This window comes from Dreissena polymorpha, chromosome 9, assembly GCF_020536995.1.
Source record: "Dreissena polymorpha isolate Duluth1 chromosome 9, UMN_Dpol_1.0, whole genome shotgun sequence".
Classification (NCBI taxonomy): domain Eukaryota; kingdom Metazoa; phylum Mollusca; class Bivalvia; order Myida; family Dreissenidae; genus Dreissena; species Dreissena polymorpha.
Window position 1 is genome coordinate 86,748,767 of NC_068363.1, and position 12,706 is coordinate 86,761,472.

Genomic DNA, 12,706 nt, shown 5'->3' on the forward strand with positions numbered 1-12,706 from the left:
GTTGCACTGTTTAATGGTTAAAGCAATATTATTTCTCATAAATGTAACTATAACAGTTTAAAACTTGTAATTTAACCATTTATCGTTCTCTGAAATCAAAAACCAAATTGAAAATCTCTATTGATAATAAACATCTGTTTAGCTATTGTCAATGTGTTGCTAATCATGTACAGGTTAAACGTGTCGTCCAAGACGTTTTGTAATGCGTAACATAGTCTAGCAGTCTTCTTTATGTCAAATAGCTTAAAATAAACCTGTGGTGTAAGGTATGTCCATAAACTATTCCTTTGTAATAAAACGTTGGTCCTAAATTGGCAACAAGGCAGGAAAGTCGATTATGCTATTATAATATTAATTCGTTGTGGTTTAATTGATATGGTGTCCGCCTAGCGACCAGGTGGTCAAGAGTTCGATCCCCACTATGGGATCGTTCTTAAGATCACCCCCTAAGACACTCCCTAAGTACTGGTTATGGACCAGGAAACGGGCCTTTGAATAAACCTGAGGCTTGCGATGCAATCGAACTAAAATAAATAGTGTTTTAAACTAAATATGGAGAACAAATTATGCCTGAATTCATCTTATCCTTGGCACAAACTACTTTTTACTTTTACATAAACGATAGTCTCGTTAATATTGTTATATACAAACGACTTGAGTTTGATTGACAATATATTACCCATAATGTATTGTAATTTTCATCTTTGCCTTTTAAAATTGCAAATACATCAGTTTTCAACAAGTTCCTAATGTAAACTATTGATACGAAACAAATCTTAAAGTATCGAACGAATTCACTGAGAAGACACAGTTTGCGACTAATCATGTACAACTTGTACATTAATGCGAATGTAGTTGGATGAACTTATGTGTAAACAAACATACATACAAAATCAATAAATTTTCATGTTGTATAAAGTACCTTTCATATTTACTTACATTTAATGTATCATGCGATGTTGTACGTTCCCATAAAGTTAAGTTCCTTATTATCTTCCCGAAAACAGTGCACATCGCTTACATATACCTACCAGCTGTTTAAATACAAAACTGGTAGTAAAATATTATGCAGAAAATCTGAGTAAATTATTTGAATACTGTATAACTATGAACAAACGCATCAGACGTTTATCATCTGCAAACATTTACAACATATATGTATCACATGTCCAATTTACAAAATATGGAGAAGCTTACACGTTTGTTTGCTACATTTGACACCAATATAAACATGAAGTAGATACATATTCAGAATATTATATTTTCATCGAGAAACGATTTCGATTTTAATCACATTTTTTCTTAATTGTAATACAACATCGTTTAACTCATACAATTGTAGTTTACATTGTTGAACCAATAACTAAATAACGATTTCGATTTTAATCACATTTTTTCTTTATTGTAATACAACATCGTTGAACTTATACAATTGTATTTTACAGTGTTGAACCAATAACTAAATAACAAATGTATTTTACGTATCGTATTTATTTTTAGTGCGTGCTAGCATTGAAGGGCTCCACAGCGGAACAATAAAGTTTTACAAACATGTTTTTCTTTTTGTCTTAGTATAGCTTTTCCTCAGATGCAGATATCACCTATAGAAACTTTGCATATTAACTTGTATCAAAAACATTATCAAGTGAATATCCACAGAGAGCTAATTAACATCAACCGCAGCTGGAACTTGCATTTCAAATCTTTTTAATGTTGTTTTTGTACACCGAAATCATTTTACAAAGTGTTTGCACATTCATTTTATATCACATCAATTCATCTCGACAATATGAGAACTCATACTTTTGTTGCAAGTTTCATAATATCTAATCATGCTTTAAAATAATGTATGTGACCGTTATCCCAGCTAAATGTGTCATCACATGATTGAATATGGATATATTTTCTATCGTATATAGCTTATGGCCACATTAAAGTACTGTTATTAGTATTCGAATTGAGTTAAATAGATATATCCTTATTCGGTTATATTTTCATAGATCTCATGCATTAAGTGAATTAGGAAAACCGAGTACGACTAAATTATATTATTTAAGCGTATAATTAATGCTCATAATATTTCATAAGTACTAGTACATATTAGTGAGTTTTAACTGAAACGTATACGTGTTTTAACCATCATATAATACTTCAAATACGCAACAATGTAATTGTAAAATTAATGTTATTTTCAGCAAGGGAAATATAAGATCTGTTTTTCAGAAACTATAGTTTTTTATTTTTCCCCGGATCATTTCTGATAATCATTCTAACTTGTATGGTATCAATAGAAAAGCACGATATTAAATGTTTTTGAAATAAGCACTTCATAAAATGCCACACAATAACGTATACATTGAATATACATAACTATCTGTTATATGCACTGAACAAGGAAGTTTTTTGTCAATGACGCTATGGGCGAACAAAACCGACTCAAAGGGAAATCATCCACCGCCCATTCCGGTTATTAGCATTTTAAGAATGACTTAAACTTATACAATGCATCGTATAGGAATTATGTTATGTGGGACCAAATACAATACTAATTGACATAGAAACATAGCTTAGAATTACTTCCATATGGATCAATTTATACAATAATTGTTAATATACATTTTGTGCAAAACCAGAAAGGGTTTAGTGATAAATTGCTGCATTTTTAATAAACAGGTTATAAGTTTACCCGGACACATGGAGTCATTTAAGAAATTAATAGTTCCTTAATGGTGATCAAATCTACAAAGATACACATGACCGTGTATGTTTTTGGAAGATTATCATGACACAATCAATGTTGTTTTATGAGCCTGAAACTGTCTCAACAATTCACACCTGGCCGGGATAAATATGAATTTAGATTGCATGTTGGATACTATCTAATCTTAGTTAATAACCATCTTTATAACATTCAAATTCGCTTTTCGAGAAACCAGATTGCTTCTTTGTCCAAAAGTACTAAGAGTTAAAGTGAACAATCTATCGTAAATATTGACGCATCATTTAGCAGTGAAGATGACAAATTGAAGTTGTTTTTACATTTTGACTTCTGGTAAAAACAAAAAATTCAATATCCGTAGTGAAACAATCCATGTGAAAAGGGACTTACGTGAAGCCGTCAAGTACCACGAAATTTATAATATTTTACTATATACCAGAATTATTACACAATTGTTAAAGAAAACAAAAATAATGGCATCTTTTGCTTGCACAATTAACAAGAGTAGAGGGAAATATAACATATTTCAATCCCTGTTGCAGTCAACTTTATATTATATATCTAAAGATCCATTTAGATAAAATAAATAAATTGCCATAATCTCCATACTTTCATTGCTGAATACAAAACAAATATGTAAACTTTGCTCAATGTATAACTACGTATAATTACTAATGGAGTGGTTAATATATCTTGTCTAACACCCTGCTAGTATCCATAATTTACGATAAAACTGGCTGTTGAAAAATGAGGTGTGAGATGTTCTTGCTTTTAATTTATGAAGTGTGCCCCATTAAGTAATGTGTGACTACATTTTCTCGTCACAGCCCAATTTTCATTTCGCAAATATATCAAAAGCATAACGTATATACATAATATTATGATTTTTCTATGCAGATTACACTCTAAACAGAGCTTTTCTACTGAAGTCATAAAAACTCAAACGTAGTTAAGAGCCGTTCCACGTCAAAACCTGCATTAATGACAAAAGAATCAATTTTTAGTTTTTTTCAGTTTCATATTGTACGTTTATCCACAAATCAAATGGTGTATAAATTTCATGTGTACGCCACTGTTTAGCGTTGCTATGACGACATTATATACGCATACTGTAACGCAACAAAGATGTTGACGTCGCGTCATTTTCAATCGGAATGACGCATTCATGACTATAACAGTATGTAAATATTTCGCAATATCAAACACTTATTCAAATATTCGATAACATGTTGGAAACAAATTAATAAACATGCGCATGGATTTAAATAACTGTTCAGGTTGATGTTTGATGTAATCACATGCAATCAGTCTGTGGGTGTTGGACAGGTAATGTCCTGATAACATGGTCGCACAAATGGTCGAACAGTCCTGTACAGGTATTTCATGCGATTCTCCGATAGCCCTGCCGGATTAATTAAGCACGGTTCTGCTGAGTGGAGTTCCCTGTGTGTCATGATGAAGAACTCTACTTCTGGATGGTCCGTAGCTTTCTTCGCGACAACCGTGCCGGGCTTCGATGAGTCGAACCTGAAGTACTGGTACTTTCTGTAACACATTAGCCAGAAACAAATCTTTAACCATGTCGTTTAACAATGTGTTACTTAAAATATGTATCTTATTATTAAGTATAATAATTAATTACTGAGTATCTTATAATTATTTACAATTAATATATACACATAAACATATTGAATTACAAGTGAGTTCCGTACTTCCATACTTCCTTCCGTTGCACATTTGTTACAGTTTCTCATAGCACCTTCACTATTTAACCGATCTCTTACATATTTGGCATGTAGGTACCTTGCATGGACCTCTACCTATTTGATGAGGTTTGATGTTACTGGGGTCAAAGTCAAGGTCACCGAGGCTAATAATAGATGTTCCGTCACACCTTTGATACATTTTCTCATAGCGCCTTCACTATTATACCGATATCTTATATATTTGGCATGTAGGTACTGTACCTTGCATGGACCTCTACCTTTTGATGAGGTTTGACGTCACTGGGGTCAAGGTCAAGGTCACCGAGGCTAATAATATATTTTCGGTCACACTTTTGTTACAGTTTCTCATAGCGACTTGAATACTTTACCGCTCTTTTACATATTTGGCATTCTTTTGATAAGATTTGACATAACTGGGGTCAAGGTCACTGAGGCTAATAATATATTTTTCGTCACTCTTTGGTTACAGTTTCACATAGCGCATTTAATACTTTACCGTTCTCTTACATATTTGGCATGTAGGTACCTTGCATGGACCTCTACCCCTTGATGAGATTTGAGGTCACTGGGATCAAGGTCAAGGTCACTGAGGCTAATAATAGATTTTCTCAAGGTCACACTTATTTCCACACAATAAACCCATATATCGACAAAGCATCATTGGGCAGCATCCATCAGTTTTACTGATATCCTTATTGCAACTTGTAAAAAGAAAAATCTGATCATTTATTTTTATATACTGTTCATAATGATCGTGTATGTTTGTTCACAACATAATTTGTATCCCTTTTACTATTCACTCTGTATCAAATTTGCTTTCTATCGCTTCTTACTACGTTGTATATTCATATCATGAATGCCTATTAAGTGCAGTTACTGTCATACACTAGACCTACGAATGCCTTTAACCACATCTATGCTTCTCAAGAAGCTACTCACGTCATTATTACAGCACTTACGAATTATGTTGAATGACCGGCCTATTTGCATAATGCCTTACACTCTTATCTACGTAAATATATATTTTTTCTTTTGCACTTTTTACTTATTTATTGTACTTCTGCTTTTTTTAGTATGTTTTTCTCTACATGGAGCCTATAATTTGACCATATTGACCATATTGAGCCTTCTCAGAGTTTACTCCCTGCTCGTTTTTATTTTGTTTGGCATGACAGCTGTTAACATGTTCATTTTGCTCCTGCTTCGTATATCATGAGCAAAGGCCAGACAAGAATAGCTGTCATGTCCAACTTGCGCATCAACTACTTTTTGCCGCTAGCAATCACCTTATTTTATCTCGTCGCTATCTTTAATATTCCCGTGTTTTTAAAATCTTTGGCTGTTAATATTGATTCCATGTCCGATTGCCATCTGACAATACAGACCCATGTACATTTCAGTCCAACCAGTCACAAAGAAATGCAAAATATCATGTTCTTTTTTCGATTGAATACATCAGTCTTTGTGTCTACTCTTTGCGAATGGTTACACTGTCTTCTACTGATTATATCCGGTGATATCCACCCGAACCCCGGGCCATCAGCTAGTGTTTCCTCATCATCACTTGAATCCCACAGTTACTCATCATTAGATATGTTCAATTTTTTAAATTCTTCTCACAATTTTCGCTAGTTCACTATAATGTGCAAAGTCTTCTTCATAAGTTGGATTTGCTATCTGCAAAATTAACACCAGTTGATATAATCACTTTCTCAGAAACGTGGCTATCAGAATCCATTAATAACGACCAGGTATTTATACCAGGTTTTTGCATACCTGTCCGCCGCGACCGAACTCAAAATGCACACGGCGGAGTTGCTGTATATGTCAAAGATGGTATTCATTTAACTCGAAGACTAGATAACTAATCTTAAGGCAATTTGGTTGGAGGTTCGACCTCATTCTGATAAACGAATTTTAATCGGAACTTTTTACAGACCACCCAAGTCAGATAACAATTATTTCTGTAAAATTGAAGACCCAATCGGGCTGGCAATAGATACCGGCATTAACGACATTATAGTTTTGGGCGACTTTAATTTAAACACCCAACTTGATCAGGCTAAACGTAAAATTGACTCCATCTCGCAAAAGTGTTCACTCGACCAATGTATACAGGACCCCACCCACTTTACTGAAACTTCGTCATCTATTATTGATCTCATTTTTTATTTCAAACAAAGGGTCTGTCATCTTCTCTGGTGTTGGTGATCCATTCTTTGATCAAACTATAAGATATCACTGTCCCGTATTCGTTATTCTTAAATTTAAAAAACCATCATCGCTATGTTATACACGTAAAATTTAGAGGAACGACTCAGAGAATTACGACTCTTTTCGAAGCAATTTATCAAATATTGAATGGAATAATGTATATAGTGACAATATCGGTGCATTTACTAAAAATCTTACTAACATTGTACTTGCAAATGCAGCTGATTGTATACCAAGCAAAGAGGCCACTGTCCGCCCAGCCGAACCGCCATGGCTTTCATCGAAAATAAAATTAAAAATACGAAAACGAAAACGTGCTTATAGGAAAGCTAAAACAACGAATTCCACATCTAATTGGACTAGGTTTCGTGTACTTCGTAATGATGTAGTCTCTCTTGTCCGCCTCGCCAAATCAAATTATTACGACTCTCTTGCATTCAAACTAAAATCCAACAATTACTCCTCGCAAGATTGGTGGAAAGTCCTGAAATCTTTCCTAAAAGTCAACGTTAGTAAAACTTTGTCAGCATCGCTCGCGAACTGGTTTTTGATGAACTTCAAAAAGCTGAAGTACTTAATAATTTCTTCGCTCAACAGACATTTTTAGATGAGTCTGGTCACGTTTTACCAGAATTGGCAACCATTGAAATTCAACAGTCAATTTCGTCTATATTTATAACCGCTTGCAAAGTTAAGGACGTTCTTATGAATCGCCTTTGGGTAAAGCCTGTGGCCCTGCTGGTATTTATAACAAATTACTTGTAGAGGCATCTCATGAACTAAGTCAACCACTTTGTGATCTCTTTAATATGTCTTTGTTGTCGTCAACAGTACCATATGATTGGAAAACGTCAAACGTTTGTGCAATATTAAAAAAAGGGGACGTTTCCATTCCCTCGAGGTATCGCCATATTTCACCTCTAAATACCATGGAAAAGTACTAGAACGGATTATCTTTAAACATGTATTTAACTTTTTGCGTGATACTATTTTTTCACAAGGTTTCAATCCGGATTTATGCCAGGTGACTCTACTGTCAACCAGCTTACATACCTTAACAACACGTTTTGTAAAGCACTCGATCATGGATTGGAAGTAAGGGTGTTTTTTTTATATAATCAAAGCATTCGACAAAGTCTGGCATAGTGGCCTGATATTAAAACTGAAACGCGCCGGTATCAAAGATAAACTTTTGAACTGGTTTTCTAACTATCTGTATCAAAGGCGTCAAAGGGTAGTGGTTCCCGGGGCCTCATCTTTCCTAGCCGAAATCAAGGCTGGAGTTCCACAAGGCTCAATTCTTGTTCCCCTATTATTTCTTGTATATATAAATGACATTGTAAATGACATTCAAGCTCATATAAACTTAGTTGCAGACGACACTAGTTTATTTGTCGTTGTTAACAATCCTAATTCTGCAGCCGCTGTGTTAGAGCGCGATATAGACAACATTGCAAAATGGGCCGATACATGGTTGGTAAAATTCAATCCATTGAAGTCAGAATCACTTGTTATATCGCGTAAGAGGGACAAACCCTATCATACTCCTATCAATATGTACGATGCTCCGATTCCCGAAGTGAATAGTCACACACATTTAGGCCTTATTCTGTCAAATGATGTCAATCAAACACATTGAATGTATTGAATTAAAGGCCTGGTCACGTGTAAACCTTCTAAAAAAACTTCGTTTTTGCCTTGACCGAAGATCACTTGAAATAACTTATTTCACGTTTATTGGGCCTATTCTAGAATATGCAGATGTTGTATGGGATAATTGTACAATGTATGAAAAAAATGATTTAGATAAAATTCAAACTGAAGCTGCCCGCATTGTTTCCGGAATTACCCGACGTGTGTCCTTAAATTTACTTTCTAACGAAATTGGCTGGGAAACTCTTGGCACAAGAAGGTCCAAGCACAAACTCATTCTTTTCTTTAAAATGGTCAAAGGTCTTAGTCCAGAATATTTATCCTCACTGTCCCCACAATCAGTTGGCGAGCGATCTACAAGATCATTGCGTAACTCATCCCACTTAGATGGTGCTCGGACTAGGACTTCTCTGTACCAACATTCCTTCTTGCCCTCAACAATTGCTGCTTGGAATTCACTTCCAGACGAAGCAAAACTTGTTGATAACGTATCTGATTTTAAAAAGGCCCTCGATCATAATAAACCTCGTAGTAATCCGTTGTTCTATTATGGTAAGCGAAGACAGCAAGTGCTGCACACACAAACTAATTGTAGTTCTCTTAATAAACATTTATTTGATAAAAATCTGGTTCTATCGCCACTTTGTCAATGCGGAAAAATTGAGGACACTACTCACTTTTAACTGGTCTGTCCATTTTATGCAGCTATAAGATTAAATTTAGTAAGAACTATAGAACAATACACGGATATATCACTCCGCACAGTACTGTACGGAGGAGATGATTATCTTTCAATCAGAGATAACAATGCAATATTTGATGCAGTCCATATTATCATCGAAGGCTCAGGAAAGTTCAGAGTGGTATAACTTTCGGTTCTCTAAGTTTTAACATTTGTTTTCACAAACAATTTATTCGATCATAATCACACCAGCAATATGTTTTTTCTTAATACATTGTCTTAACATATTTAAGCTACGCTGGTTCCAATCATACATATAAACTTGTTTAAACTCGAATGATTATTCAAATATTTTGTGTTTAGAATGCAAATACCGCCACTATGTTTTGTAAATATACCATTGAGGAAAGGAAACCTACTAGCCTAGCTATCGTTCCAATCCTATAAACTTTACATGCGTGTACATTATGTTGTAAAACACATTATTGAATAAATATGTTTAAACAACAACTTACAAATATCTGTGGGGAACATGTGTGCATTTATGAATATTTGTGTGTATTTTAATCCTTGTGAAAAATGTGTAGCTAATAAAAAGTTGGGCACACTACCTTATCCCGGGTATTGCTTTAAAAGATGTAGACAAGAAAGTCTTCCAGTCACGCCAGCGCCAGGTCGGATATCGGACAGCCTCGTTTGCAGTAGACGAGTTGTTGACAATATCCTTTAGCTGTTGAATGCTGTCACAGTCCGAGCGTCTGAAGCGCATGTTAAATAAAATAATTAAACCAAACCATGTATAAAATGTTTTAAGTACTTACATGTAATTATACCATTTACCGTGTAATTTATTCTGATATCATCAATAATACTTCTTATTATAATGTTGAATATTTATGTTGCAAATAAAACACATTTAAGTAATCGTAATTAATATAATAAATGCTAACTTATAACAACTATAAGGTTTATTACTGTACAGCTTTTTAATATGGGCGAACCCACTATCCACCAAACACCGTGAATTACCCGGAAGCTGCATCATATATTCGATTGAAGTGTGACGCCGTGTCAGGACTCGCCATGCGAAGTACCCAAGCACAAACTGATTATTGTTTTGACATAAAAGCAACAACAATAACTTTGATCAAGAGATCAAGATCATATTCATCAGTCATCGTTTACTTCATGGTCATCATCTTCATCGTCATCAGCATCAACATCACCATTTATAACCATCATCATCTTCTTTACCACCATCGTTGTCGTCGTCGTCATAATCAGCACACTTCCATCATCATTCATTTTAAAATCACTGTGATATGTTATGATCATTTATGATTTACGTATAATTATCACAATAAATATAACAAATAAAATTATACAAGTATTGTCGTTATATCATGTTTTAAACGCAATATTAACTTATAATGACCACAATGGAAATTTAACTCACCCGGACAATTATCAGCGTGTATTGTGCACGAGAGGTCTGCGCAACCATGGGTGTTGGCACGTAGTCTATCATCGAGATGACAGCGTTTGGTCCCTGTGCATTAATTCCATCTGCACCGATGCTCTAATTTTCGTCGATAAGAAAATTAAATTGAAGTGATTGTCCATCAATTCCCATTCCAAAAATGTGGACCTTTCTTAACGATGCGAAATATAATGGCCCCATCTGTCGTGCATGGTGCGGTATATCTACACTTTGCGCGAAATCAAATGTGAAGTGGTTTGATCGTTCAGCTGGACATAGATGTGACGTTTCTTTAGCCTGTTTAATGAGACTGTTGTACACGTCTCTTTCTTTTTGTGCTAAAACAATGTGATTATGCATTTCTTCAGTGGAAGCTAGTTTGTCCTCTTCCGATACTGAATCCATAACTTTCTTTCGCAGCTTCTCACATGTCGCGCATCGTCTCTAGGGGATGCAACCTTTATATGTGGGATGCAGGCACTCCATATTGACTAAAAATGAGCTTTTTACAACGAAACGCGCACCAGCCTCTTGACAGCTTGCCTTGTACAGCTTATGAATGTTCATTTTCGTTGTACCGCTGTGTATGTATATCAGTGCCGTAACGTCTCTCCCACGAGGAGCTGCAGGTTGTGGAATTCCGAATTTTTCCGCATCGTGCAGATGAATTGGACAACGCGCTCGACATCTGTGAAGACCAGAGCATGTTTTGGTTTCCTTCTAGTATTTCCATGCCGGCGTGGTCCCGGACCGATCTTGTTCAATGATTGCCTTATTGATTTTAATGCACAGCGTCCTATGTCAAATAACAATCAGAACGTGTATGCACATATTTCCTGACCGCGGAATGTGTATTTGCCACGAATTCGCATTCTCTTTTTCCCGAGCTTTGTAGAGTCATTTGTGGGACCTTCGGACAAACAGCCTTTAATGTATGTACATTTCCTTTTCTTCCCTCGTCATTTCCCGCGTATCAAGTATGTGTGTTCTGATTTGGGAGGCATCAAATTTCTCGTGGGATTTCTTAGCACACCCACAGCCAGATTAGGGAAAGCGTCGGATGCTATCATCCTGTGAAAACGCATCACCGTCATCACTTCCATCATCGTCATTGGAGTCACTGCTTGGTTCCGCAGGCTGCCCAGAAACGAAGGACCCAATGCGGTTGTCCATTACGGCGCTACATGCACCTTCTTCCTGGACATTGTCGTCATCGGATGACAGTTCCTGAGAATGTGCAGGCGTACATAATGGTGTTCTGCCAAAATGCTCAGAAAATAGACGTTCGAGCTCCTGAAAACAATTACGACATATCGATTCTATAATGTGCATGAAACATAAAATATAAATAAAATCGTTTCAATTTACATTTAATTAAAATACTGACGTACACGCACACAATAAAATAAGGAAGTAAAGTAGAATCATTTTACTGCAAATAACATTCAAACCTCTGTCGTTGATTTTGCAACAAAAGAAAAATATGTAATTTATTATTAATTTTTGAAGAAAACATTTAATACCGAAAACATATCAAAGGCAATTTCAATATACAACAGTCAACTCTGCAATGTTTTCAAGCAGCTCAACGTGATACGAAGATTATTTGCTTATAAATATAAATAAGTTCAATTACAATTGAATGGTGGTTAAATTATTGCATATTAAACATAACAATGCTGTTTATTATTTTTGAGACCTTGTTTTGTAAAGAATTAATCACATTAATTGCGATCGGATTTAAACCCATGTTTTGCATACAAATGGGCGCCATTGTTATGATCGTCACTTTGTCACTTTGTCACATCGGGTTTTGCATCAATATCGGTGTTTATATAAATAGATCTATGAAAAATAAAATAAGTTCATAAATTTACCTCTATCTCCAACTCCATTAATATCCAACACAACAGAAATAACACTAAAAACCACTCCGTAAATCACAAATATAATTTTAACTCCGCGTGATGCACTGCGTAAACTCGCATGTGACGACGTCATAATAAGTGGGATTTTCCCAACGTCATCACTGATGTCACTTATGCAGGTTTTGTCGTGGAACGGCTCATATATATACTTTTACATTTTTTAACAGCAACGTTATCATCTTAGTTAACAATATTATCAGATACATGTCAGAATAATATAATTTGATATAACATGCTTTACAGTGAAACTGCATAATTATTTGAATAACAAGTATTTTGCCATTTTTCCTGAGTTTCGGTCAA

General features: G+C 35.1%; 1 long non-coding RNA gene across 1 annotated transcript; it reads right to left on the reverse strand.

Annotated features, from left to right (window-relative positions):
• Positions 1-1,423: 1,423 nt before the first annotated feature.
• LOC127845392 (uncharacterized) lies at positions 1,424-10,750 on the reverse strand. Its single transcript, XR_008033204.1, has 3 exons — positions 10,452-10,750; positions 9,607-9,753; positions 1,424-4,264 (listed from the first exon to the last, which is right to left on the reverse strand). It is a non-coding gene; the product is annotated as an uncharacterized LOC127845392 (long non-coding RNA).
• Positions 10,751-12,706: the final 1,956 nt, after the last annotated feature.